The sequence below is a fragment of the Natator depressus genome, chromosome 1, assembly GCF_965152275.1.
Source record: "Natator depressus isolate rNatDep1 chromosome 1, rNatDep2.hap1, whole genome shotgun sequence".
Classification (NCBI taxonomy): Eukaryota; Metazoa; Chordata; order Testudines; family Cheloniidae; genus Natator; species Natator depressus.
Genome location: NC_134234.1, coordinates 44,465,516 through 44,492,324, shown reverse-complemented (window position 1 = coordinate 44,492,324; position 26,809 = coordinate 44,465,516). Strand labels below are relative to the sequence as shown.

General features: G+C 41.7%; 1 protein-coding gene across 3 annotated transcripts in view; it reads right to left on the bottom strand.

Annotated features, from left to right (window-relative positions):
- WASF3 (WASP family member 3) overlaps window positions 1-26,809 on the bottom strand; it is a 141,070-nt gene that overhangs the window by 52,325 nt on the left and 61,936 nt on the right. For all 3 annotated transcript variants that reach the window (XM_074958751.1, XM_074958724.1, XM_074958732.1), the window contains exon 2: window positions 20,620-20,709. The gene's annotated coding sequence lies outside the window, so the exon portion shown is untranslated. The remainder of the gene's footprint in view (window positions 1-20,619; window positions 20,710-26,809) is intronic.

The following is a 26,809-nucleotide window of genomic DNA, read 5'->3' as shown; positions in this document are numbered from 1 at the left end:
CAAAACAAGAAATAGACCAGATTTGTTTTGTACTCATTTGCTTCCCACCCTCCCCCCGTCTAGGGGACTCATTCCTCTAGGTCACACTGCAGTCACTCACAGAGAAGGTGCAGCGAGGTAAATCTAGCCACGTATCAATCAGAGGCCAGACCAACCTGCTTGTTCCAATAAGAACAATTACTTAGGTGCACCATTTCTTATTGGAACCCTCCGTGAAGTCCTGCCTGAAATACTCATTGAGGTAAAGCCACCCCCTTTGTTGATTTTAATTCCCTGTAAGCCAACCCTGTAAGCCATGTCGTCAGTCGCCCCTCCCTCCGTCAGAGCAACGGCAGACAATCGTTCCGCGCATTTTTTCTGTGCGGACGCCATACCAAGGGAAGCATGGAGGCCGCTCAGCTCACTTTGGCAATTAGGAGCACATTAAACACCACACGCATTATCCAGCAGTATATGCAGCACCAGAACCTGGCAGAGCGATACCGGGCGAGGAAGCGACATCAGCGCGGTCACGTGAGTGATCAGGACATGGACACAGATTTCTCTGAAAGCATGGGCCCTGCCAATGCATGCATCATGGTGCTAATGGGGCAGGTTCATGCTGTGGAACGCCGATTCTGGGCTTGGGAAACAAGCACAGACTGGTGGGACCACATAGTGTTGCGGGTCTGGGACGATTCCCAGTGGCTGCGAAACTTTCGCATGCGTAAGGACACTTTCATGGAACTTTGTGACTTGCTTTCCCCTGCCCTGAAGCACATGAATACCAAGATGAGAGCAGCCCTCACAGTTGAGAAGTGAGTGGCAATAGCCCTGTGGAAGCTTGCAACACCAGACAGCTACCGGTCAGTTGGGAATCAATTTGGAGTGGGCACATCTACTGTGGGGGCTGCTGTGATGCAAGTAGCCCACGCAATCAAAGATCTGCTGATATCAAGGGTAGCGAACCTGGGAAATGTGCAGGTCATAGTGGATGGCTTTGCTGCAATGGGATTCCCTAACTGTGGTGGGGCCATAGACGGAACCCATATCCCTATCTTGGCACCGGAGCACCAAGCCGGCAAGTACATAAACCGCAAGGGGTACTTTTCAATAGTGCTGCAAGGTCTGGTGGATCACAAGGGACGTTTCACCAACATCACTGGGGGATGGCTGGGAAAGGTACATGACGCTCGCATCTTCAGGAACTCTGGTCTGTTTCAAAAGCTGCAGGAAGGGACTTTATTCCCAGACCAGAAAATAACTGTTGGGGATGTTGAAATGCCTATATGTATCCTTGGGGACCCAGCCTACCCCTTAATGCCATGGCTCATGAAGCCGTACACAGGCAGCCTGGACAGTAGTCAGGAGCTCTTCAACTACAGGCTGAGCAAGTGCAGAATGGTGGTAGAATGTGCGTTTGGACATTTAAAGGCGCGCTGGCGCAGTTTACTGACTCGCTTAGACCTCAGCGAAACCAATATTCCCACTGTTATTACTGCTTGCTGTGTGCTCCACAATATCTGTGAGAGTAAGGGGGAGACATTTATGGCAGGGTGGGAGGTTGAGGCAAATCGCCTGGCTGCTGGTTACGCGCAGCCAGACACCAGGGCGGTTAGAAGAGCACAGGAAGGCGCAGTATGCATCAGAGAAGCTTTCAAAACCAGTTTCATGACTGGCCAGGCTACGGTGTGAAAGTTCTCTTTGTTTCTCCTTGATGAAACCCCCCGCCCCTTGGTTCACTCTACTTCCCTCTAAGCTAACCACCCTCTCCTCCTCCCTTCGATCACCGCTTGCAGAGGCAATAAAGTCATTGTTGCTTCACATTCATGCATTCTTTATTCATTCATCACACAAATAGGGGGATGACTACCAAGGTAGCCCAGTAGGGGTGGTGGAGAAGGGAGGGAAAAAGCCACACAGCACTATAAAAGTTTACAACTTTAAAATTTATTGAATGCCAGCCTTCTGTTTTTTGGACAATCCTCTGTGGTGGAGTGGCTGGTTGGCCGGAGGCCCCCCCACCGCGTTCTTGGGCGTCTGGGTGAGGAGGCTATGGAACTTGGGGAGGAGGGCGGTTGGTTGCATAGGGGCTGTAGTGGCAGTCTGTGCTCCAGCTGCCTTTGCTGCAGCTCAACCATACACTGGAGCACACTGGTTTGATCCTTCAGCAGCCTCAGCACTGAATCCTGCCTCCTCTCATCACGCTGCCGCCACATTTGAGCTTCAGCCCTCTCTTCAGCTCGCCACTTACTCTCTTCAGGCCGCCACTTCTCCTCCCTGTCATTTTGTGCTTTCCTGCACTCTGACATTATTTGCTTCCACGCATTCGTCAGTGCTCTGTCAGTGTGGGAGGACAGCATGAGCTCAGAGAACATTTCATCACGAGTGCGCTTTTTTTTTCTTTCTAATCTTCACTAGCCTCTGGGAAGGAGAAGATCCTGTGATCATTGAAACACATGCAACTGATGGAGAAAAAAAAGGGACAGCGGTATTTAAAAAGACACATTTTATAAAACAGTGGCTACACTGTTTCAGGGTAAACCTTGCCGTTAACATTACATACATAGCACATGTGCTTTCGTTACAAGGTCGCATTTTGCCTCCCCCCACCGCGTGGCTACCCCCTCAACCCTCCCCCCTCCCCGTGGCTAACAGCGGGGAACATTTCTGTTCAGCCACAGGCAAACAGCCCAGCAGGAACGGGCACCTCTGAGTGTCCCCTGAAGAAAAGCACCCTATTTCAACCAGGTGACCATGAATGATATCTCACTCTCCTGAGGATAACACAGAGAGATAAAGAACGGATGTTGTTTGAACGCCAGCAAACATACACTGCAATGCTTTGTTCTACAATGATTCCCGAGTACGTGTTACTGGCCTGGAGTGGTAAAGTGTCCTACCATGGAGGACACAATAAGGCTGCCCTCCCCAGAAACCTTTTGCAAAGGCTTTCGGAGTACATCCAGGAGAGCAGCGAATGCCAGGGCAAAGTAATCCTTTCACATGCTTGCTTTTAAACCATGTATAGTATTTTAAAAGGTACACTCACCGGAGGTCCCTTCTCCGCCTGCCGGGTCCAGGAGGCAGCCTTGGGTGGGTTTGGGGGGTACTGGCTCCAGGTCCAGGGTGAGACACAGTTCCTGGCTGTCGGGAAAACCGGTTTCTCCGCTTGCTTGCTGTGAGCTATCTACAACCTCATCATCATCTTCTTCGTCCCCAAAACCTGCTTCCGTGTTGCCTCCATCTCCATTGAAGGAGTCAAACTACACGGCTGGGGTAGTGGTGGCTGAACCCCCTAAAATGGCATGCAGCTCATCATAGAAGCAGCATGTTTGGGGCTCTGACCCGGAGCGGCCATTCGCCTCTCTGGTTGGCTTGCCTCAGCTCCTTAAGTTTCACGAGGCACTGCTTCGGGTCCCTGTTATGGCCTCTGTCCTTCATGCCCTGGGAGATTTTGACAAAGGTTTTGGCATTTCAAAAACTGGAACGGAGTTCTGATAGCACAGATTCCTCTCCCCATACAGCGATCAGATCCCGTACCCCCCCGTTCGGTCCATGCTGGAGCTCTTTTGCGATTCTGGGACTCCACCATGGTCACCTCTGCTGATGAGCTCTGCATGGTCACCTGCAGCTTGCCACGCTGGCCAAACAGGAAATGAGATTCAAAAGTTCGCGGTTCTTTTCCTGTCTACCTGGCCAGTGCATCTGAGCTGAGAGTGCTGTCCAGAGCGGTCACAATGGAGCACTCTGGGATAGCTCCTGGAGGCCAATACCATCGAATTGTGTCCACAGTACCCCAAATTCAACCCAGCAAGGCCGATTTAAGCGCTAATCCACTTGTCAGGGGTGAAGTAAGGAAATCGATTTTAAGAGCCCTTTAAGTCGAAATAAAGGGCTTCATCGTGTGGATGGGTGCAGGTTTACATCGATTTAACGCTGCTAAATTCGACCTAAAGTCCTAGTGTAGACCAGGGCCTAGTCTTAATTCTTTTAACCAGTTTATTTCACTTCTAGATGGAGCATATCCATTCCCCATATGCCTGGTCTGCAAAACGAGATCACAAGACAGTTTCAGACAAAGTACACACGGAAGCCTTCACTGGACCCATGCAAACATCCAGCACATTAACGATCTACCTATCTGCTACCTGAGAGCACATAACTGTAAATATGGTTTATAGTAATGTCACATTAACACACAGAAAAAAAAATTGCACATTTTAACAATGATTTCAAATGAATTGTGCCTGATTATACAAGAAGTGAATTTGGTCATCACTGTTTAAGTCTTTCATTTTTTAACATTGCTGTAAACAAAAGCCAGTTTTTCTTTTATCTACTTTGCATTCTGTATACATATGGCTAATTAATTACATATAGATAAGGATAAGATTATTTCACGGAGGTCACGGATTCCATGACTTTCAGAGACCTCCATAACATTTTCCAGCCCCCGGGTGGCAGGCCGGAGCTGGTCAGATGGCAGGGGGCTCCAGCAGCTCCCAGCCACCATGGGCAGCAGTTGCTGGACACCTCAACTTCTGCAGTGGGACTGGCGCTCTCATCCCCCCACTCCCACTCATGCTTCAGGACCCCTGCCCCCCATCAGCCCCATTTTGTCACAATTATTATTAGTAAAAGTCAGGAACAGCTCCTGGGCTTCCGTGAATTTTTATTTATTGCCCATGACCTGTCCCTGACTTTTAGTAAAAATAACCATGACAAAATCTTAACCTTACACATGGAACACCAGTTTACTTTGTTGTTTTCTCTCAAACAAATAGTGACCATATTAAAGTATCAACAAAAGAAGATGCTAACATATTAATCCTGTCCTTATTGTGATGGTTGCTCATTCTACACACCTCCCATATCGCTCAGTGTGAATGAGAGTGGTGGGATAGGGAAAGAAAGAGTATTCCAGACTGATTGGAACATCTGCTCAATTGCCTTTATTACTAAAATATTTTATTCCCACTATTGACTGAGTTATGCCATCAAAAATTAATATCATAAAACCAAATAAAAGGTAAATATTCTGAGCAACAGAAGACAAAAGTGACTTTTCAAATTATGTATTCGCAACTGACACGATTAGCATATTTTTAGTTTCTCTTATTAACTTAATGTAGATTATATAAATCACTATTTTAAAATATGTATATATATGCAAATGTTTAACATTTTAAAACTCTCCTACAGGGCTTTTATGGAGAGGATTTGGGGTGGGGGGGGATTACCACAGTAAAACAAGAACTATTTAGTTATATATATTTTCTTTTCTTTAAATACTTGAAATCTTCTTGAAATCTAATGCTGTATCCTGTGAATCTAATGTTCATGAACAGTGATGCCTAATTTCCCTATTACTCTTATTCTCATGTGCCTCATTATTAGTTAAAAACATTGTACAGACAACTTTACTTCTCCAATGACAGAATTTTCTGGTTTTGATTTCTTGTATACTTCACCCTGAGTACTTCATATTCTACATTATCAATTTTTAATCATTGCTTTGGTAATACACTACCTGTTCAACATAGTGTCTTCCCTCCATCACTTCTTCCCTGTATAGCTTTCTTAATTAAGGCCTGATCCAAAACCCACTGAAGTCAGTCTCTTTCCATCAGGCTTCAAGAGGCTTTGGATCAGGCCCATACATTGCACTTACCCACACAGACATTTGAGTTTTGAAATTCACCCTTCCAGGTTTCTGAATTACTTTTTTAGAAGAACTAGCTAAGGAACATATTTTATGTCAAGATTCTGTTACATGGTCTCTTCTAGTGCTTAGAAACAGGACTGATCCATGAGGCTATATATAGGTTACCTTCAGTTGTGTTTTTGCCTTCCTCTGAAAAGAAAAACCATACAGACAGCGTGTTGAAATTTGTTTCAACTCTATTTCAGCAATACTGCACACCGCAAATATGTTAGTGCTACAGACCTTGTACAACAAAAGTATTTTATTTTTACATTTCCTTTTTTCAGAACTGGCAAAAGTGTACGTAAAGGTAATAAAAAGTTACTAAGATTATTGGAAACCAAACTCTTGAATGAAAAATGGAATTCTGACAATCTCAAATTTATTTTGAACATTACATATATTTTTGCAATGTTGGGCAACCAGTGTACGCTGGGTGGGGTCAGACTGAATGAAATTCTTAAAGCAGTGGAGAAGAGGCTGGAGACCTTAATTCTCTTCTGCAACCCCTCCATTCCTCCGCAATCCCTTATCCCCTTCCAATACCCTGGACCTCCTACACATTATTATAGAATCAAAGTAGTATAGGACTGGAACGGATCTCAAGAAGTCATCTAATCCAGTCCCCTGCACTCAAAGCAGACTACATAATAACTAGACCATTCCTGACAGATCTTTGTCTCACCTGTTCTTAAAAACCTCCCATGATGGAGATTCCACAACCTCCCTAGGCAATTTCTTACAGTGCTTAACTACCCTGACAGTTAGGAAGTTTTTCCTCATGTCCAATCTAAACCATCCCTGCTGCAATTTAAGCCCATTGCTTCTTGTCCTATCCACAGAAGGTAAGGAGAACAATTTTTCTCCCTCCTCCTTTTAACAACCTATTATGTACTTGAAAACTGTTATGTCCCCCCTCAGTCTTCTCTTCTCCAGAACAAAACCCAATTTTTTTCCAATCTTTCCTCATAGGTCATCTTTTCTAGACCTTTGATCATTTTTGTTGACCTCTGGACTTTCTCCCATTTATCCACATCTTTCCTGAAGTGTGGCGCCCAGAACTGGACACAATACTCCAGTTGAGGCCTTATCAGCGTGGAGTAGAGCAGAAGAATTACTTCTTGTGTCTTGCTTACAACCATCCTGGGATGTATTTGCAGGAGTATGTTCACTTTTTTTTTGGTTACAGTGTTACACTGTTCACTTATATTTAGCTTGTGATCCAATATAGCCCCCAGATCCCTTTCTGCAATACTCCCTTCTAAGCAGTCATTTCCCATTTTGTATGTGTGCAACTGATTGTTCCTTCCTAAGTGGAGTACATTGCATTTGTCTTTATTGAATTTCATCCTATTTACTTCAGACCATTTCTCCAGTTTGTCCAGATCATTTGAATTTTAATTCTACTCTCCAAAGCACTTGCAACCCCTTCCAGCTTGGTATCGTCTGCAAGCTTTATAAGTGTACTCTCTATGCCATTATCTAAATCCCTGATGAAGATATTGAACAGAACTGGACACAGAACTGATTTCTGTGGGACCCTGAGACACCCGGACACCCCAAAATTCATCACTGTCATGTAATTAGGATATGTTTGTACAAAGTATGCCTTGTGAGGTATCATTCTAAAGGTCTTGATCTGGTAGACATTAATATCTCATTGGACTATATGTGCTACTGTCATATGTGAAGTTATAAAGTTTGGCTATTTATGTGTTACTGAAACGTTGTGAGATTGAAAACACCCACAAGCAGCCTTTCAGGCACAACAGTAAAAAGGCCAAACAATGTTAATGGCTTAGTTGGGAAATGCACACAAGGATTACTCCACAAAAAGTCTCAGTAGAAACTTCTCAGAGATAGCACACACACAATGGGAACTGTTTGACCCAGGTCTCAGCAAAATAGCCTTTCAGCAAGTGGGAAGAAGCTATAAAAGGGGGACAATGACAACATGATGGTACCTCACTCTCCCTACAACAACACACATGGAAACACCTGAGGAACAAGGACCAAACTGTGGGAAGTCATGGTCTCAGGCTAGCAGGATTTTTAGCCTGTGTATGAAAACCTGGCAAAGCCAAGGCAGCCTGTGCCTTAAGAATCTGCCAACTTGCTTATCACTCAGGGTGAGAATTTGCTAATTCATATCCTTCCTATTTAGTGTGTTAAGCTCAGTTTGCGGTTTTGTTTATTTACTAAGATAATCTGTTTTGATCGGTTTGCTATCATTTATTTAAAATCTATCTTTTGTAGTTAATAAACTTGTTTTTGTTTTGTCTAAAACCAGTGTGTGGAAATCATATCGGGGGTGGGGGGGTAGCGGATGAAGGTGTTGCATATCTTCCTCCACACTGAGGGAGGGGGCAAATTTTATGAGCTTATGCTGTACAGTTCTCTATGCAGCACAAGACAGTATAATTTTGGATTTACACTCCAGAGGGGGATGGCACTTGAGTATCTGGCAGTTCCTTAGCTGAGCCTTCCCATGCAGAGCTGATCTCAGCATGTGTGTGTATAGCTGCAGCTGGGTGTGTCCCTACCTGTATGTGTGCTGGTTAAGTGCAATCTGAAGCCTGAGGGAGGGCTTGGCTGGCTTGCCTCGCAATACAGTGTAAAGTGAGCCCAGGCTGGTGGGTCAGGCGGGCTCAGTGGTACCTCAGTTCCAAGTGGTGCCCCGGGGGGAACCCATCAGAGACCCCCCTTGATATGCCCTTCAAGTATGACTGTGAATCACTGATAACTACCTTCTGGGAACTGTTTTCCAACTAGTTATGCATCCACCTTACAGTAGCTCCATCTAGGTTGCATAACCCTAGTTTGTTTATGAGGTCATGTGAGACAGTATCGAAAGCTTACTGAAGTGAAGATTACCATGTCTACTGCTTCACCCCTATTCACAAGGCTTGTTACCCTGTCAAAGAAAGCTATCAGATTAGTTTGACACGATTTGTTCTTGACAAATCCATGCTGTTACTTATCACCTTATTATCTTCTAGGTGTATGCAAACTGATTGCTTGATTATTTGCTCCATTATCTTTCTGGATACTGAAATTAAATTGACTGTTCTGTAATTCCCCGGGTTGTCCTTATTCCCCTTTTTATAGATTGGCACTATATTTGCCCTCTTCAAGTCCTCTAGACTTCCTTCTTGAGTGCTCTAGGATGGATTTTATTAGGTCCTGCCAATTTGAAGACATCTAGCTTGTCTAAGTAATTTTTAACTTGTTCCTTTCCTATTTTAGCCTCAGATCCTATCTCATTTTCACTGGCATTCACTATGTTAGACATCCAATCGCTACTAACCTTTTTGGTGAAAACTAACCAAAAAAAGCCATTTAGCACTTTTGCCATTTCCATATTTTCTGTTATTGCCTTTCTCTCCTCACTGAGCAGTGACCTACTCTGTTCTTGGTCTTCCACTTACTTCTAATGTATCTGTATTAACTCAGTACCTAGGAGCCCTAGTCATGAAGTAGGACCCCATTGTGCTAGACACTGTACAAACAGAGCAGTAAGACAGTCCATCCCTGCCCCAAAGAGCTTAAAATCTAAATATATCAGACACAGAATGTGGGAAGGAGTATAGACATCTTTCAGTATCCCCCTCCATACCCTGCCTTTCTCCTGAATGTCTGAGAGAATGTCAATCTGGCAGGCAGGCAACTGAGCTCAGATGGGGTATTCAAGCTAACAGTCTTCTGATTTATTTTGGAGGGAGCTTAAAGGAAGGGGCGTTCAGGGTCCTTTTGAGATTCAATTTTCCATGCTTCGTCTCAACTCAAAGACAAATAATTCTGGAAAGATAAATGGATGAAGTGATTTTGCTCTTTGAGTAAGACAAACATGAAAAGCTTCCCCCTTTGATTATATACTCTCTAATTATGCAAAAATGGCTGAAGTTTATAATGGCAAACTTTGCATGTCTCTGGACATCTCCTTTGGTTAATTCTGAACAAAACTGGTTTAGTACTTTTGAAGGTAAAACGCAGTTAAAATGAAATGTATCAATTCACCCACTACGTGAATGCAGTAGGTAGCATTGCATCAGTACAGGTTGTCCATAATCTGCTGGCTGTGCAGTAGGTAACTTACTGCAGTAGAGGGCTGGCAGGATAGCAAAACACCTTCCCTGGGCCACAGAGCCCTCCCCAATCTGAGGAAAGGAGTGTTGCTATTCCACACATCTCCTGTTTATTAGGGTACAAGTTACACAACATAAGTGGTTCACATGATGTGTGTTACCTACTACAGTTTACTTGTATAGGTCAAGCTGGAAATAAGTGAAAAAAGTCTTTACTTGATATAGATGCAACGGAGAAAACAAATTTTTAAAACATGTAATTCACCTTTAGACGGATAAATATTTCTGTTTTATTACTGGAGGTTTTACTGGTGGTGCATACCAGATGGTACTAGTATTTAGAATATAGTGGGAAGATTTTATTTGTTTTTGCCAATAAGGAAAATTAGAGCAGACAAACTCTAGATGGTTCCCTCTCAGGATGGGGGTCGGTTCACAAAATCTGCAGCTACTGGGATTCTGAGGAGGCATTTGGGGGCTAAAAGGGTTTCTTTTCCCCAGTCTGCTGGTGTCTCTTCCCCCACACTTCATTTCAGTAAGCAGCCTGGTCCCATCCCCACCCCCCACTCTCTCCAACTATGAAGACTCCCTGTCCATGAAAAGTGAGAGTGCAGATCCCAGATCCACCATGGCTTCTTTACCTTAGTCTCTAGAAAGGATAGCAAAGAAGTGAATTGCTGGTGGGGCTGAAGATGGTGTCCTTAGCCTCTGTTTATCAGAAGCTGGGAATGGGAGACAGGGGATAGATCACTTGATGATTAACTGTTCTGTTCATTCCCTCTGGGGACCTGACATTGGCCACTGTCGGAAGACAGGATGCTGAAGTAGACTGACCTTTGGTCTGACCCAGTATGGCCGTTCTTATGTATGATTTCAGCCAGCACTGGCTTCACCCCCTCCTCACAAAAACTCTTTCCCTCTCCTCATGACATCTTTCCTTTACCTTGATTCTCAGCTTTGGGTGGCAACTCAGAGGTCTTTTATTCCTTCTTCATGCTGAAGTCTTAGGAGGGGACCTGCTGGCCCTATTCCCACATTTTGCTTCTTCAGCGGGCCAACAGTCAGTCCACTTCTGGTAACAAATGCTACTGGCTGCAACTTTAGGGGAGTGGATGGTTCTGCCTACCTACCATTCGTTCTCCCTGTTCCCATTTGTATCTAGCAGCAGCAGCATTGTGGAAACATGTCAGCTGCATCTAGCCCTAAAATAATCTGTGGTTCCAATGCCCTATAGGGGTAGCGAGTTGTATGGGCCCGGGGTGCCCAGGCTCCAGGAATATTCAGGGCCCGGGGGCCCGGACCCCTTCTGGGCACCAGCAAAAATTATCCAAACCTGCCGCTAGCAATGCCCTACAGTGCACTGAGATACTAAGAAATCCTGTCCCATTACCATACCTGCTCAATTTCTCAAAGGATCCTTTTGCCCAACATGGAATTTTAGCTATCATCAGGTTGAAACATCATAACCATTTCACCGCACACAACAATAGTACATACATATTTCAGGTAAGAAAACCAAGGTACCCAACTGAAACCTCATGCATAATTTCAGGAATGCAAAACATAATTATCCAAATTGGATTTAACCTAGCACAGCAGAGTACATCCCTTCTCTTTTAAAAAGAACCGTAAGATTTGTAATGAACACCTAATTTTTCCATCTCACCAAAAGAACTTATTCTTGCAGCATACAGTGTTCCCCTCATACTATCCGAGGGGCACTGGTCAAACACTGACATAAAGGGAAAGTGACACATAAATACTCAACACAGCTACCTGCAGCATAGTGACTTTTTACTGGGAAAGGTTCCTTTCCTATCTAAGTATTTTCCTAGCACAACCCTCCTTATTTCGTGAGATCCGACAAGATTACAACCCAGGCTGGTATGGCTGCAGGCACACAAATACCATTATAACCTGAAATGATGAGCAAGGAAAGACAGAAAGAGTACAGGATCATTAAGAGGGAGTTTGGCTAATGCTCAACTTCTTAAAAAAATGTTAAGAAATGTTAGCTGTGGATGTTTAAGTGTGCTCCTTTGAAGAATACAAATTGCATATCTTAAGAACCCATAACAAAAATCAAACAAAGTAATGAAATATAAATTCTTGCATTTCAGTTTCATTGAACTGAGGGAGGGACCATTTTTCTTATCTAAATTAGTGTTACTGCAATTGTGTAATGCAATAAATATAAGCAACTCATCTACTGTTTACTATGTATTTTTAATGTTATGTTGGGGAATTTACTGATAACATAAATCTTGTGATGGAGAATTTGACACATGCCAACAAACTGCATGCATGAGCCTACAACATTACTATTATTTATACTGCAATACAGACTGAAGTCCATACATATTTCAAAGATAGTTTAGAATTTACCTAAAGTTGTCTATGCTGGAAAAATATGAGTGCTCCAGAAGCTAAAACTGTCAGAATGTTTTAACAGATGTAAACTGCAGAGTTGACTTATATTGATCCTATTTAACATGGTCTTATTGGATTTCAAGTGCTTGGATTATCTGTCTGGGTCAAGACCATTGTGACAACCACAGAACGTTAAGGTCTTTAAGATCTACACGGCAATGAAAATGTGCAGTTTAAATCCTCAAAAGACCTTAAGCTAACCAGCAGTAAAACCAATGGAAGCTTCCTTTTGATTCTCAGCATTGCAATTAACCCTAAATTAAAAATCTGCAGGAAAATGGTGAAGGGTTCTTTTTTCCCCCTGATAAATTCCTTTTGTCTTTTGAAAGTGATCTGTTGATACACAGTGTTTTCTATTTTTATTTTCTTGCTACTTAAACTTAAAAGGTCTAGCAATGGCTATTAGCCAGGATGGGCACGGACGGTGTCCCTAGCCTCTGTTTGTCAGAAGTTGGGAATGGGCAACAGGGGATGGGATCACTTGATGATTACCTGTTCTGTGCATTCCCTCTGGGGCACCTGGCATTGGCCACTGTAGAAAGACAGGACACTGCGCTAGATGGACCTTTGGTATGACCCAATATGGCTGTTCTTATGTAAAAGGCTAAGGTAAAAAGTGAAGTTAGATCAAACAACAACAACAAAAAGATCTAGAGCGGACGAACCTTTGGTCATCTCTGTGTTTCATTTGATTTATGTTTTCTGTCTTCACTAGCTGCTCAAACGCACGCTATTATCCTCATTCTGATTCAGCATCTTTTTTAAAAATTGTATATGTCTTCCCTTTTAAATTCAGTACTAGAGCTGTCCAGGAATTTTTCTTCACAACATTTTTTCAACAGAAAATGTGGCTACTGCAAAACTGAAATTTTCAATGAGACAGTGTCAATTTTGCTGATGTTTCTCAATTTTCTATTTGGAAAAGCAAAACAAAGTATTTTGTTCTGGTTTGGGTCAACCTGATTTGAAATACTTCAGTTTGTTGAACCACATTTGAACATTCCGTTTTGGGTCAATTCGACATTAATCTGTGTCTACTTGAGCTGCTGCAGTGCCTTGTGCCCCTTTCCACCCCCCCTCGCACAATGGGCTAGACTGGCTAGACTACATCTCTCATGATGCACTGCAGTCTCCATTCTGGCTGCACCCACATGGTACTTCATGGGAGTTCCATGGCTGTTGTGCATCACAAGGTGAGGTAGTCTGGCCAGGGATCCTGGCCCACAGGGAAGAAAGGGGGCATAAATTACAAGACAGGTAGTCTGGCCAGGGATCCTGGCCCACAGGGAAAAAAGGGGTCAAATTACAAGACAGGTGGACACAGTTTAATGTCAAATTGTCCCAAGACCAAATGTTTCAACATTTCAAAGGATTTTACCTCAAAACTTTGCATTCCACAAAACAACCATTTAGAGTTTTCTTCCTGATTCATGACGACAACAAATGTCAAAATACTGAAGTTTCACATAAATTAGAAATTCTGATTTTTGCTAAACTCTACTCTGTATCCCTTCTGGTTACTATTTCTTTGGGGATGGGGGGCAGGAAAGAGTCTGTCGCATATTACCACTTTCTCCATCAATCTGATGTTTCTATCAAGTTGAGAATGGGACCCAAAAAGCAATTTTCAATAATTTCAACTTCTGGAAATGAGAGCATGTCTTGCTGAGGATTTTGTGCACCTGTGTTAAGCAACCTGCAACAAGAATTGCTTGAGTATACATACCACACTGTTTTCCCATGATTAAGGTACCTTTGCCTCTTATCACTGAGGCTACACAACACTGCAATGTTTCAACATCAGCACTCAGTATTCTGGTCAGATATCCCATGGTACATTACTCTAACACTCTGCTACACATATAATGGACATTGTGGCATACCCACTGGAAGGCAACGGCATTCTGGGGCTTGGGGATCAGCACTAAATAATTTCAATACCACCTCTCATTTTATCCCATTATCCAGCCACGTTTTCAAAGCACTGTCAAGCCGCATGGAGAAAACATTTGCGATTTCTGTGGTCTTCACAGTGATGACAGGCTGCTGCTAGTATATCTGAAGTCATACAATAAATTCAGAACAAGGGCATTAAAATAAACTGAGAAGGTGATGTGTGATAAATGAAAGGGGGCGGGGGGAGCTCCTTTTTATGGACACCGAGCCAGCCAGTTAACTATAAAGTCCCTCTTCATGGCTGTTCTCTGCTTCCTTTACCTGTAAAGGGTTAAAAGGTCTCCCTTGTTAGACAAAAGAAAGGGAGCAGGCACCTGAGCAAAAGAGCCAATGGGACGGCTAGAACTTTTTAAAATTGGAAAAAACCTCCCCTTTGTCTGTTGTTGTTCTCTGGGGAAGAGGGGAACAGGGCAGCAGTTATGCTATGAGAAGCTTTAAGCCAGGTATGAAAAATCATCAGATCATACCGAGAACTACTTATTTGAAACCCCCAGATAGGTAAGTAGATGGGGAATGTCTAGAAAGATGCGATTAGGTTTATTTCTTTTATTTTGTAAGGCTTGTGGACTCCTCTGTGCTAACTCCAGATGCTTTGTTTTAGTTGTAACCTTTAAGCTGGACCTCAGGATGCTTTCTTGCTGCTTAATCCTTGTATTGTTTTAATAAAATTTACCTTTTTTAAGAACAGGATTCAATTTGTGTGTCCTAAGAGGTTTGTGCATATGTTGTTTAATTAGCTGGTGGCAACAGCTAATTTCCTTTGTTTTCTTTCTCAGCTCTTCCCCGGAGAGGGGTACCCCACAGGAAGGAAGGTAAAAAACCACTTCTTCAGATGCAGTTTTTTACCCATGAAAGCTTATGCCCAAATAAATCGGTTAGTCTTTAAGGTGCCACCGGACTCCTTGCTGTTTTTGTGTTTACAGACTAACACGGCTACCCTCTGATACTAGTCTGTGAAAGAAGCTTACTGGAACATCTCTGAAGGTGAGATTTTACCTGTAGTCAGTTTCTTAATGTATTAGGCTTAGACTTGTGTGTTTTTGCTTTATTTTGCTTGGTGACTTACTTTGTTCTGTTACTTGAAATCACTTAAATCCTACTCTTTATTCTTAATAAAATGACTTTTGTTTATTATTGAACTCAGAGTAAGTGATTAATACCTGGGGGAGCAAACAGCTGTGCATCTCTCTCTCTATCAGTGATATACACGGAAACAATTTGAGTTTACCCTGTATAAGCTTTATATAGAGTAAAACGGACTTATTTGGAGTTTGGATCCCATTGGGAACAGGGTGTCTGGGTGCTAGAGATAGGTGACCTGCTGAGCAGTTCTTGGTTAAAGTCTGCAGCTTTGGGGGCATGGACCAGACCTGGGTCTGTGTTGCAGCAGGCTAGCACATCTGACTCAACAAGGCAGGGTTCTGGAGTCCCAGGCTGGCAGGGAAAACGGGCTCAGAGGTAATCTCAGCACATCAGGTGACAGTCCCAAGGGGGTCTCTGTGACTGAACCCATCACAACTGGAACATGCATTTGGAAGACTGAAAACTAGATGGAGCATCGTGATAAGAAACATCTTCGTTATGACAGCTGTTCGCTGTGTTTTGTGCAACCACTGTGAAGGCAAGAGAGAAAACCTTGCAAATGGATGGAGCAGGTGGTGGGCAGATTTGGTGAATGTTTTGAATGGCCTGATTGAAGGCCTCTATGAAATGATGCAACTACTCAAGGGCACAGACTGAGAGCCACATTACAGTCATAGTTCAAGTATAGGTGCCATTTGTAAACAGCGTACATGCTTTTGTAGAGGGCATCTATCAGCATTACTGACTGTGCACATCTTCTTGTGTACTTCCTGGTAAAAGGAGTTAAACAGACTTGGTGTGTATGTTATATCACATTTCTTGTTGAGTTTTTAGCGCACAATATGTGAATGTCATATAATGCTTGTAAACAGGATCCTTTTTGTGCATGTGAGGCTGTTATGACCATGATGATGCATATTTCAGGGAATGGTGCAGACTCAGAACCATGAATGTAAACACATTTTCAGTGCTTCGGTAGCAATGAATACACCAAGCAGAATGGGATAAGCTTGTGAACAGTAAAAACACAAAAAGAACCTATTCAAAATTCAAAGTTGCTCAAAGCTGGAAGGATTCAAAGGCCCCGTGCTCCAGGAGTGTTGTTTGCCTCTACATCATCCACAACAGTTGTGTCTGATGTGCTAGCCCTTTTCCTGCCCTTCCTCTCTCTCATGCCAATACTATTGCAGAAAAAGAACAAGTTATTGTCCATTAGTCTCCATGCCAACATTGATAAAATGTTACTTTTCCCTCAGTTTTGGAATTCCATTTCCACTGGCTATTTCCAGTCTTTGTGGGCTTGGAGATGGTAAGATGTTTACTCAGTTTCTCCCCTTTGCATGGATCCCTTGGGCCTGTAATATGGTGGGTGTGGGTGGAGGGTATTAGTTCTGCCAAGTTGGGAATAGGATGATAAAATCCAGGTAGGCTGTGGGCTAGTTAAAGTGGGTGCAACAATGGTTAGCTAGTAATTGCATGTGCACTTCCGTAGGCTGACCTTACTTTGGAGAACGTTATCCCCAAAAGACAGAAGGATTCTGTTCAAAAAGGTATTGGGCAAAATAGGATGATATGCTTGCTACTGTTTGTCAAGATGGTTCCCCCAGGCTGGCTTCCCCTCCACAGGTTAGGTTTCTGCCTGTGGTTCAGGCTGATCATCCAGCTGTGATCTGGGGTACTCCTGGATCTCCACCACTGTAGCTGTCCCAGGGTTCACCAGGTCAATGATGTACCAGTTGAGGTGGACCGTACCACTGATCTGGAACATGTAGGCGCCACGGCCAAAGGTGTCTGATGATACCATCAGTTCCTGCAAAATTGTAAGTCTGATGTAGACACTGCCATTCTAGAAGAGTGTATGTCCTGGGCCTCCCTGTCCTTTACAGATGGTCTGGGCGGGAAGGAGGGGCTTGGCTTGCTGGAGCTGCACCTTTCCTAGTGCTCCAGGATCTCCTGGCCCTAACAATTCCAGAGGAAAAATCCTTCACCTCCATGGTACTGAGTTGAGAGGCCAAAGCTTCTAACACCACAGACTTAGCAGGAAACCAGGACCTTTTGGGAGCCAGCCCCTTATGGTGGGAGACAGAGCGCCGCCTCTTTGGAGCTTTCCCTGAGTCCTCCAAAGTCTCTCCCTGTCATAAATATAAAGGGAAGGGTAACCACTTTTCTGTATACAGTGCTATAAAAATCCCTCCTGACCAGAGGCAAAGTCCTTTTACCTGTAAAGGGTTAAGAAGCTCAGGTAACCTGGCTGCCCCCTGACCCAAAATGACCAATGATAGGACAAGATACTTTCAAACCTGGAGGGGTGCTTTTGTCTGTCTGTGTGATACCTTTGCTGGGAACTGATCAAGGATGCAAGCCCTTCAACTCCTGTAAAGTTAGTAAGTAATCTAGCTAGAAAACGCATTAGGTTTTTTTTGTTTTGGCTTGTGAAATTCGTTGTGCTGGAGGAAATGTATATTCCTGGTTGTGTGTCTTTTTGTAACTTAAGATTTTGCCTAGAGGACTTCTCTATGTTTTGAATCTGACTGCCTGTAAGATTATCTTCCATTCTGATCTTACAGAGTTGTTCTCTTATCTTTTTTTGTTCTTCTAATACAGTTCTGTTTTTTAAGAATCTGATTGAGTTTTTTGGGTCTTAAAAATCCAAGGCTGGTCTGTGCTCATCTTGTTTATTCTCAAGCCTCCCCAGGAAAGGGGGTGTAAGGGCCTGGGGGGATATTTTGGGGAAACAGGAACTCCAAGTGGTCCTTTCCCTTATTGTTTGTCAAATCACTTGGTGGTGGCAGCATTTTACCTAATCCAAGGGAAAAGACCTTGTGCCTTGGGGAATTTTTAACCTAAGCTGGTAGAAATAATCTTAGGGGGTCTTTCATGCAGGTCCCCACATCTGTACTCTAGAGTTCAGAGTGGGGAAGGAACCCTGACACCCCCTCTTAAAGGACACCTTGGCTGTCAAAGGGGTACTGGGTCAGTCCAGAGACAGAGGTACAGGAGGTGGAGGTATTCTGACCTGACTCAGAAGCAGGTCAAAGGGAACACTCCTTCATCAGAAACCTCAATTTAATCTCTCGATTCTTCCATGCTCTAGATTTGAGAGCTAGGCAGAGGTTAAACTTTTGGTAGACAGGGGACACTCCCAAGCAATGGATATATGTAGTGGCCGTCACTGACCATGATAGCCTCCCAACAAGAGAGGTAGCATTTGTAACCTGGCAGGCCAGGCATGCCCAGCCAAAACAAGTAAGTCCCCCGCCCCCCACAAAAGAGGGGGTGAAAGGAGAGGAAAAAACCAAGCCTCTAACTAAAATTCTATACTAACAACTAATAATAAACAAAAACATTACACTAATTAAAAAATCAATTGTAGAACATGCTGAGGCATGCACACCTGGACGCGCTACAGCTCTGTCGCAGGCCAAGGAGGAAGAGAAGAACTTCAGGGCAGTTTGCCCAGGCAGCTCAATATATCCTTGGTGTGCAGCATGAGGTTGTATAGAGCACGTGCGCAGGCTGAATGGACACTGCCAATGGAAAATCTCCGATGAAGGTCTCCAGAGGTGCATTTGCACCTGAAGTACAGAACTAATAGGGATGCTACTCAAAGAGGAAGTTTTGATATTTCAACCTTTCATCCCCATTCAGTACAAAACTATTTCAAAATACTTGGATTTCCCACAGGACAGAAATGCTGGCTTTTGCTGAGCTCTAACTAACATTTCTAAAAAGTAAAATATTGCAGTGTTTATTTTAGGGAAACAGTTGCACGTTTCTTCAAAAGATTAGAATTTCCCCCCCCCACTCAATACATGCCATTTAGTATTAGCAAAAATCTTCTTTTGAAGTTGTTTTAAAATATATTTCCCATTTAAGCATATACCCCAGGTTCACTACACTCATACAAGCTGTGGAATAGACCACAGACCAGTTCACATATGACAAAATCATTGACAATAACAGTGCAAAAAAAAAAGTTCAATATTTTGTTACAAAGGGAATCTACTTCCAAAGAACAATAATCCATAAAGAAGAAACATACATGTAAAGAGACATAAGTTAAAATATTTTAAATACATTATTAAAAAATAAAAATAGCTGTTTTGACTATTCCAGTGCAAATCTGTGGAATCTAACTATATTTACGAGTATAGGTTATTCAAAAGAAGGGGGAAGGAAGAAAGACTAGTCAAAGCTAAGTAACCATGTGGAAAGGAGGTTTGATACACAAGCTCTTCTCTCAAATCCCTTTGTATATATCCAATAATTTAAAATGCAATTTACATCAATTCAGTTAAATAAAAAGACAATAATTAACGACAACATGACAAGATGTCAATCACTGAGTGTAAACAAGTCCCATAAACACCCTCAGAAGTGAATTATAACCTAACAACGTATATGCTTAGTGCTTATTAGCAATCCAGCTGAATCATTCCCTTCCCCAACCCTCGCATCAGTATTCAAAATGGCTTTTTAAATGAAATTAGAAGGATAGTCATGCGTATCTTTCAGCAGGAATAGCAGCTTAAAACAGATGGATACGAAGTCTCGGGGGGCAGGGGGGGGGAAGGGGAATCAGGCTTCCTTAGAGCTTTCTTCTATTTTACAATCAATCAACATAAGTACACAGTACACAGAAAGTGTAAAAGGTTAAAGTCAATAGATGGGTGAAGTGGATGCCATGTCAATTTCCCTTGGTATCTCTGGCTTGTTTTCCACAAATCTTCCTCCTTCCCAGTATCTCAAATTCTGATTTCAACAGGTTTTGCACACAAGCAGCTCACTAATCATTTATTTTTAATGATTCTTGTCTTAAAATTCAAAGAAAATGAAAATGTAAGGCAAAGCCAGGTATGGGTGAAGCACCATTGGAAGTAACACGTGAGTCAATATGACTATATGTTTCAGAGTAACAGCCGTGTTAGTCTGTATTCGCAAAAAGAAAGGGAGTACTTGTGGCACCTTAGAGACTAAGAAATTTATTTAAGCATAAGCTTTCGTGAGCTACAGCTCACTTCATCCGATGAAGTGAGCTGTAGCTCACGAAAGCTTATGCTTAAATAAATTTGTTAGTCTCTAATATGACTATAGTAAAACAAAGATGCATATGCTGCATTTTCAAATGCTTTTGTAGCTACATACACAGTAACTCCCATTATGAGATAAATAAGCCATTATAAATCCAACAGAAACCTCAGACTGAATAACTCAGCTGGGATTTTTAGGAGAAAAGACTTTAAGACTTGAAGGCTGAAAAGCTGTGCTCCATGAAATCAGATGTTGTGTCAATGGATCTCCACTGAGCTGGCGGGATAGAAATGTTCCAGAAATTAACTTAGAAACAAAGGCAAACAGCGCTTCCAAATAATCACTTACTAAAGTGAGGCTTCAGCAACTTTCTCCAGTTAGGGTCATCAAAATCTTAGTTTACGTTGCTGCAGATCCTGGAGATTACCAAGGATAACACTGAAAAGTCAGAAAAATAGTAAAATCAACTTTCATTTTAACATTTAAAAAAACCTAATTAAAACATATTTTGGAAACATACGGTTTTTTAAACACAATCAGAACCTCTAATTTTTTTAACTCAGTTTTGGAAATGAAAACCCCTCATGAAAACTCATGAAATAGCAGAGCTTTAAATTAACAGAGCATCTGTGAATAGGGTATTGGCTTACAGCTGACCCCGAAATTCTGCTCTACCAGAATCAGTGCTAAATGTGCATGTTGGCAGGGTTGGGGGGAGCGGGTAATGGGGGATGGCTCAGTTCCACTTTGCTTTTCAGCCAATCAGCTGGTAAGATGGAGTTATGGAGAGGATCTCATGCAGCTGTGAGCAACTGCTCTACATGGAGGGAGCGGCTAAAAAGATGCTGAAAGAACAAGGGCTACAGCTTCACCTCTCTTCCCTCTACCCAAAACATATATTCCTCCTCAGCCACTGAATATCTGAGGGAGGGAGGGCAGCTTTAAGCCCAATGTTCCCGTCTAACCAGCAGCAATGCAACAAACGTGCAGCTGAAGAAGTGTATCGGTGAGGGAGAAGTTCATTTTGCTGACAGGCAATCTTGCTTCAGTTCTTGGCTATTTGGCCAGTATAGACCAACTAACTAGGCCTGAAGGGTATTAGTGGCTTGGTAGCCTGCCTACCCCAACATTGTTACAGTTGTGACAGTCCATTCAGCTGCTATCTATTCTAGGTAACTTAAATGGCCCCAGTTACAACAGTATGTAAGCATCTAAACAAACATTTATTTCTTCTCAGTATTTGGTGAAAGGAAAGCAATGTCCCCATTTTACAGATAGGGAAAATGGCATAAATTGACTCGGCCATGGTCACAAAAGAAGCCTGTAACAAAACCAGGACTTGAACCTACACCTCTCAAGTCTCAGCCCTAAGTGCCTATGAGAAGCATAACTAAACTGTTGCCTCAGAACCCACGCCACCACAAGTTGTGGTTCACTAAAAGTAAGCGAAAGTCTCTTGTGCAGGAAGAATTCCCAGGGAACCCATTGGCACCACAGCCACCTCTTGAGTCCCTAGGGCTGCACTTAATGCATCCTCCTAGAACCTGAAAACACAGTCACCAACTCCCTGATTAATTTTAATTAAAAGTAATTCTGCTCTCCACCTGCCTCCCCAAGCCTTCAACATTGCAGACTCTGGAGGTTTAGGTGCTGTCTAAACTATTTTCAGGCCGGGAATAGCAGATGTAGAAGTGGCCTGGATGGTCTCTTTTGGAGATCTGCCACAACAGAGTAACTAATTAGGGGGAAGACTAAGGCCATTGTATGGGAGTTAGAGGAGACCAGTCCCCCCCAGCCAGCCACTTTTTTTTTTTTTAAACACACTTGCAATTTAATGTAAACTGATGCATTTCAAAAGGCAAAATAACTAAGGTGGCACTTGAGATTAAGTTTTTAAAATCTAGGGATGAAAAAGTTAACCTTCACAGGAAGATAAGGTGGGTGAAGCCTGAAGAAGAGCTCTAGGTAAGCTCGAAAGCTTGTCTCTCACCAACAGAAGTTGGTCCGGTAAAAGATGATATCTCACCTGCTTTGTGTCTCTAATATTCTGGGACTGACACAGCTACAACACTGCACACAACCTTCATATGGACAGTATAAGCCATATTCGGAAAGAGCATGAATCCCATCAGAAAGGGATTTAGGGTTTAAAGTCATAACTTATATACACACACACACACACACACACACACTCTACGTGCATGACCCCATACTCTTGGAAGAAGAGGCTAGCCCCCAGTTAGAACCCATCCTGATCGTCACTGGAAGCTGGTCGGAGGTGGAACTAAGGTAAAGCACAATCCAGAGTTCTGATTTTCTCAAATTCTCAGCCTTCCCCACTCAAAAAAATTTTAATCCTGCTAGAAATCCCAGCAAAAGACCCACAAAAAACCCTATAAAGGTTTCATGGAACGAAAAGCACAGACAATGTAATTTACTTCTTAAGTATATTTATTTTTCAAACATACAAAGGCATACACTGTGCTTTGAGATTGCATTATGTGTTACTTCTTTCACAACAAAATTTTAAGTAGCATGTAAACAACCATACATAAGTAGTTTAGGATGACTGCACATAAGTTCTCTATTCTTTCTCATTTTATTTTCGTTATCAGAGAAATGGCAAAGATACTTTTCTGTGCATTCTTTAACAGCATATTCAAAAATCTGGATTCAATATTCTGTGGTTTTCTTTCCAGTCACAGAATCAACAACATTAAGTAGGAACACATTTTTCCATACGTGGATTCTTACAGCTATTATCAGGCCATCTCAACCAATCATCTTGCATTAAACATCAACGTTGATTCTTCGAGTTTATGTCTATCTGGAAGAGTATATCCAAGGCTAAGCCCATCAATCATTGCTATATATTCCTCATTCATACTATACATTCACATCTTTGAATTTCAGTTCTCTTTGAAACTTCTGGGGCATGAAAGAAACCGATTACTTCCAAATGGAGATAATGCTTCAGAGCTGCTGGAAGGACAAGAATAGGGACTTAAATTATAATTGTGGCTAAATTTCATATATGACAATAGCATCCAGACTGTCTCTACCGCATGATCAAACTCATCAATATTCTGATGTTCCGATTCAAAAGACTAAGACTAATTCAGTGGAACACTTTACCCTGAAAAAATTCAAAGGCATCCATTTTCTGAACTTTTTGAGATGACTACAAATCTTCTTGTTTGATACTTAAGACAGAATGTTTATATTTTACATAAGAAATATTGGTTTTAATTACTTCAGTACTTGTTTCCTATTATTACCTTAAACTACAGAAAAATTAAATTGGATACATTCATGTACTGATGTTGGTAACCACCCATAGGGAGGAGTGATCACCAAATTCCACATTTATTACAGTTAGAATGAGAAATCACCACCCAGTGAATTCAACAAACAAAGACTTAAAAACAAGATGACCTAATCAGCATGATATAGAACCATGTTATCAGATGGCCTGCCTGCATTCCAGAAGTTTCTAGAATCTAGCAAACTAAGTCCTCACTAATATTTAACAACTCTGCCCACTCCTTTTCAACATCTGACAGTTAGCATGCCTCTTTTTCTGATCTCTTTTGACTCCACCCATTTCCCTTCCCTCCTATTCTTTTCTCTATAATTTTCTTATTGTACAGAAGAGTCAAAATAGGAACAATAAGAACCTTGTTCTTTTCACTTCCTTTTTAATATCACAGACTGAATTTAAAGCCCATTTCTAGTATCAAAAATCTTTTCACACACTCTAAAAACAAACACTATATATATATGGGGGGGGGCACACGCTTGTTCATTCTTTTCAGATAGGTATACTATAGAATGACAAATTCAAAATCCAGAAACAAGACTACTGAGATGAAGTATTTGGTTCTGAGTGTTGGCAGGTGGGGATGTTTGGAGGAGTTCTTATTAAACAAACAGAGCACCTACTATTCACCCCAAGAGTGTGAACATGTTCATCCTAGGGCTTTCAATTAATCACAGTTAACTCATGCGATTAACTCAAAAAACTTAATCGTGATTAATCGCAGTTTTAATCGCATTGTTGAACAACAGAATACCAATTGAAATGTATTAAGTATTTTGGATGTTTTTCTACATTTTTATATATATTTTATTCTGTGTTGTAATTGAAATCAAAGTATATTATTTTATATTATAAATGTTTGCACTGCAAAAATGATAAAAGAAATCGCATTTTTCAATTCACCTCATACAAGTACTGTAGTGTAATCTCTTTGTCGTGAAAGTGCAACTTACAAATGTAGATTTTTGTTACATAACTGCACTCAAAAACAAAACTATGTAAAAACTTCAAAGCCTACAATTCCACTCAGTCCTACTTCCTGTTCAGCCAATCGCTAAGACAAACAAGTTTGTTTACATTTACAGGAGATAATGCTGCCTGCTTTTGTTTACGTCACCTGAAAGTGAGAACAGGCATTTGGAATGTCCCTTTGGTAGCCAGCTTTGCAATGTATTTACATGTCAGATATGCCCCTTCATGCTTCAGCCACCATTCCACAGGACATGCTTCCATGCTGATGATGCTTGTTAAACAAGTAATGCATTAATTAAAATTGTGACTGAACTCCTTGAGGGACAATTGTATGTCCCCTGCTCGGTTTTACCCTCATTCTGCCACATATTTCATGTTATAGCAATCTCGGATGATGACCCAGCACGTTGTTCATTTTAAAACCACTTTTACTGCAGATTTGATAAAACGCAAAGAAGGTACCAATGTGAGATTTCTAAACATACCTACAGCACTCGACTCAAGGCTTAAGAATCTGAAGTGCCTTCCAAAATGAGAGAGGGAAGGGGTGTGGAGCATGCTTTCAGAAGTCTTCAAAGAGCAACACTCCGATGCGGAAACTACAGAACCCGAACCACCAAAAAAGAAAATGAACCTTCTGCTGGTGGCATCTGACTTAGATAATGAAAATGAACACGCGTTGGTCTGCACTGATTTGGACTGTTATCGAGCAGAATCAGTCATCAGCATGACCCCTGGAACGGTGGTTGAAGCATGAAGGGAGATATGAATCGCATTTGGCACGTAAATATCTTGCAACGCTGGCTAAAACAGTGCCATGAGAAGGCCTGTTCTCACTTTCAGGTGACATTGTAAACAAGAAGCAGGCAGCATTATCTCCTGCAAGTGTAAACAAACTTGTTTGTCTGAGTGATTGTCTGAACAAGACGTAGGACTGAGCGGACTTGAAGGCTCTAAAATTTTATATTGTTTTATTTTTGAATGCAGGGTTTTTTGTACCTAATTCTACATTTGTAAGTTCAACTTTCATGATAAAGAGACTGCACTACAGTACTTGTATCGGGTAAATTGAAAAATACTATTTCTTTTGTTTTTTTTACAGTGCAAATATTTTTAATGAAATATAAAGTGAGAACTGTAAATTTTGCATTCTGTGTAATTGAAATCAGTATATTTGAAAATTTAGAAACCACCCAAATATATTTAAATAAATGGCATTCTATTATTAACAGTGCGATTAATCACAATTAATATTTTTAATTGCTTGACAGCCCTAGTTTATCCACACAGTAAACTATAGGATATTAACAGGCTTCAGATTAAGCAACTTCCTGGAAAGAGTCTCAATACAACATCAATTCATCCCTCTGAGTTACAATAATTCATTATTATTAATGCCTATTTAAGAGGTATGGCAGCCTTTAACGTGCAGACAAAGACTGCAGTTCCAACCGGCTAAAAAGCAACTTTAGGACAAGCTGCGTAGTCAGCTTTATCTTATAAATACACTAACAAACTACACAGAAAAAAGAGGAAGTTGTGGCTTAAACATTAACAACGTACAGAAGTCAGATGGTTGGTACTGTGAATATTTTTACAATATACGTTTTAAGTTTACACTTTTTCGTGTCTACAACTTTAAAAGGGAATAGGAATACTAATCACTTGGATGTTACAAGCATTTTAATATTACCAGAAATTCAGTAGAAGAAAGCAGTTTTAAATTAGTTTTAACTGAATTAATCTTTGCCAGAAAGAATTTTAAACCACTGAGTTGTATTCCTTTCCCCAGCCCAACTCCATACCGTTTAATCTCAACTTGTGCCAAACCATGAGGAGTTTTCTTCAGTATCTTCTTTTGGATTGGACCAAAACATTTTCTTGATAGTGATTTCAAACTAAAAGTTTTGCTCAGAAAAGCTGCCCAATAAACCCACTCCATCAACATGAATACGAGGACAGACAGGTCTTTAGAATACTACCTGTAAATTAATTCTGATAATGTGGTAACAATGAATCTGACAACTCTGCTGAAAAGAAAAATGAAAAACTAAAGTAACATCACAAGTCCTAGAGTATCTGCACAGTAAATCAACACTGCTATATTCAAAATATTTGGTCATGAATATTTCTTCTTAGGATCGCAGAACTTTAGAATGTACTTCATGTCAATCTGCATCTCTAAAGTTTGTTCTCTTTTCCTTACTATTAAAACTCTTCTCACTGCCTAGAAAAAGCTCTTTTAAA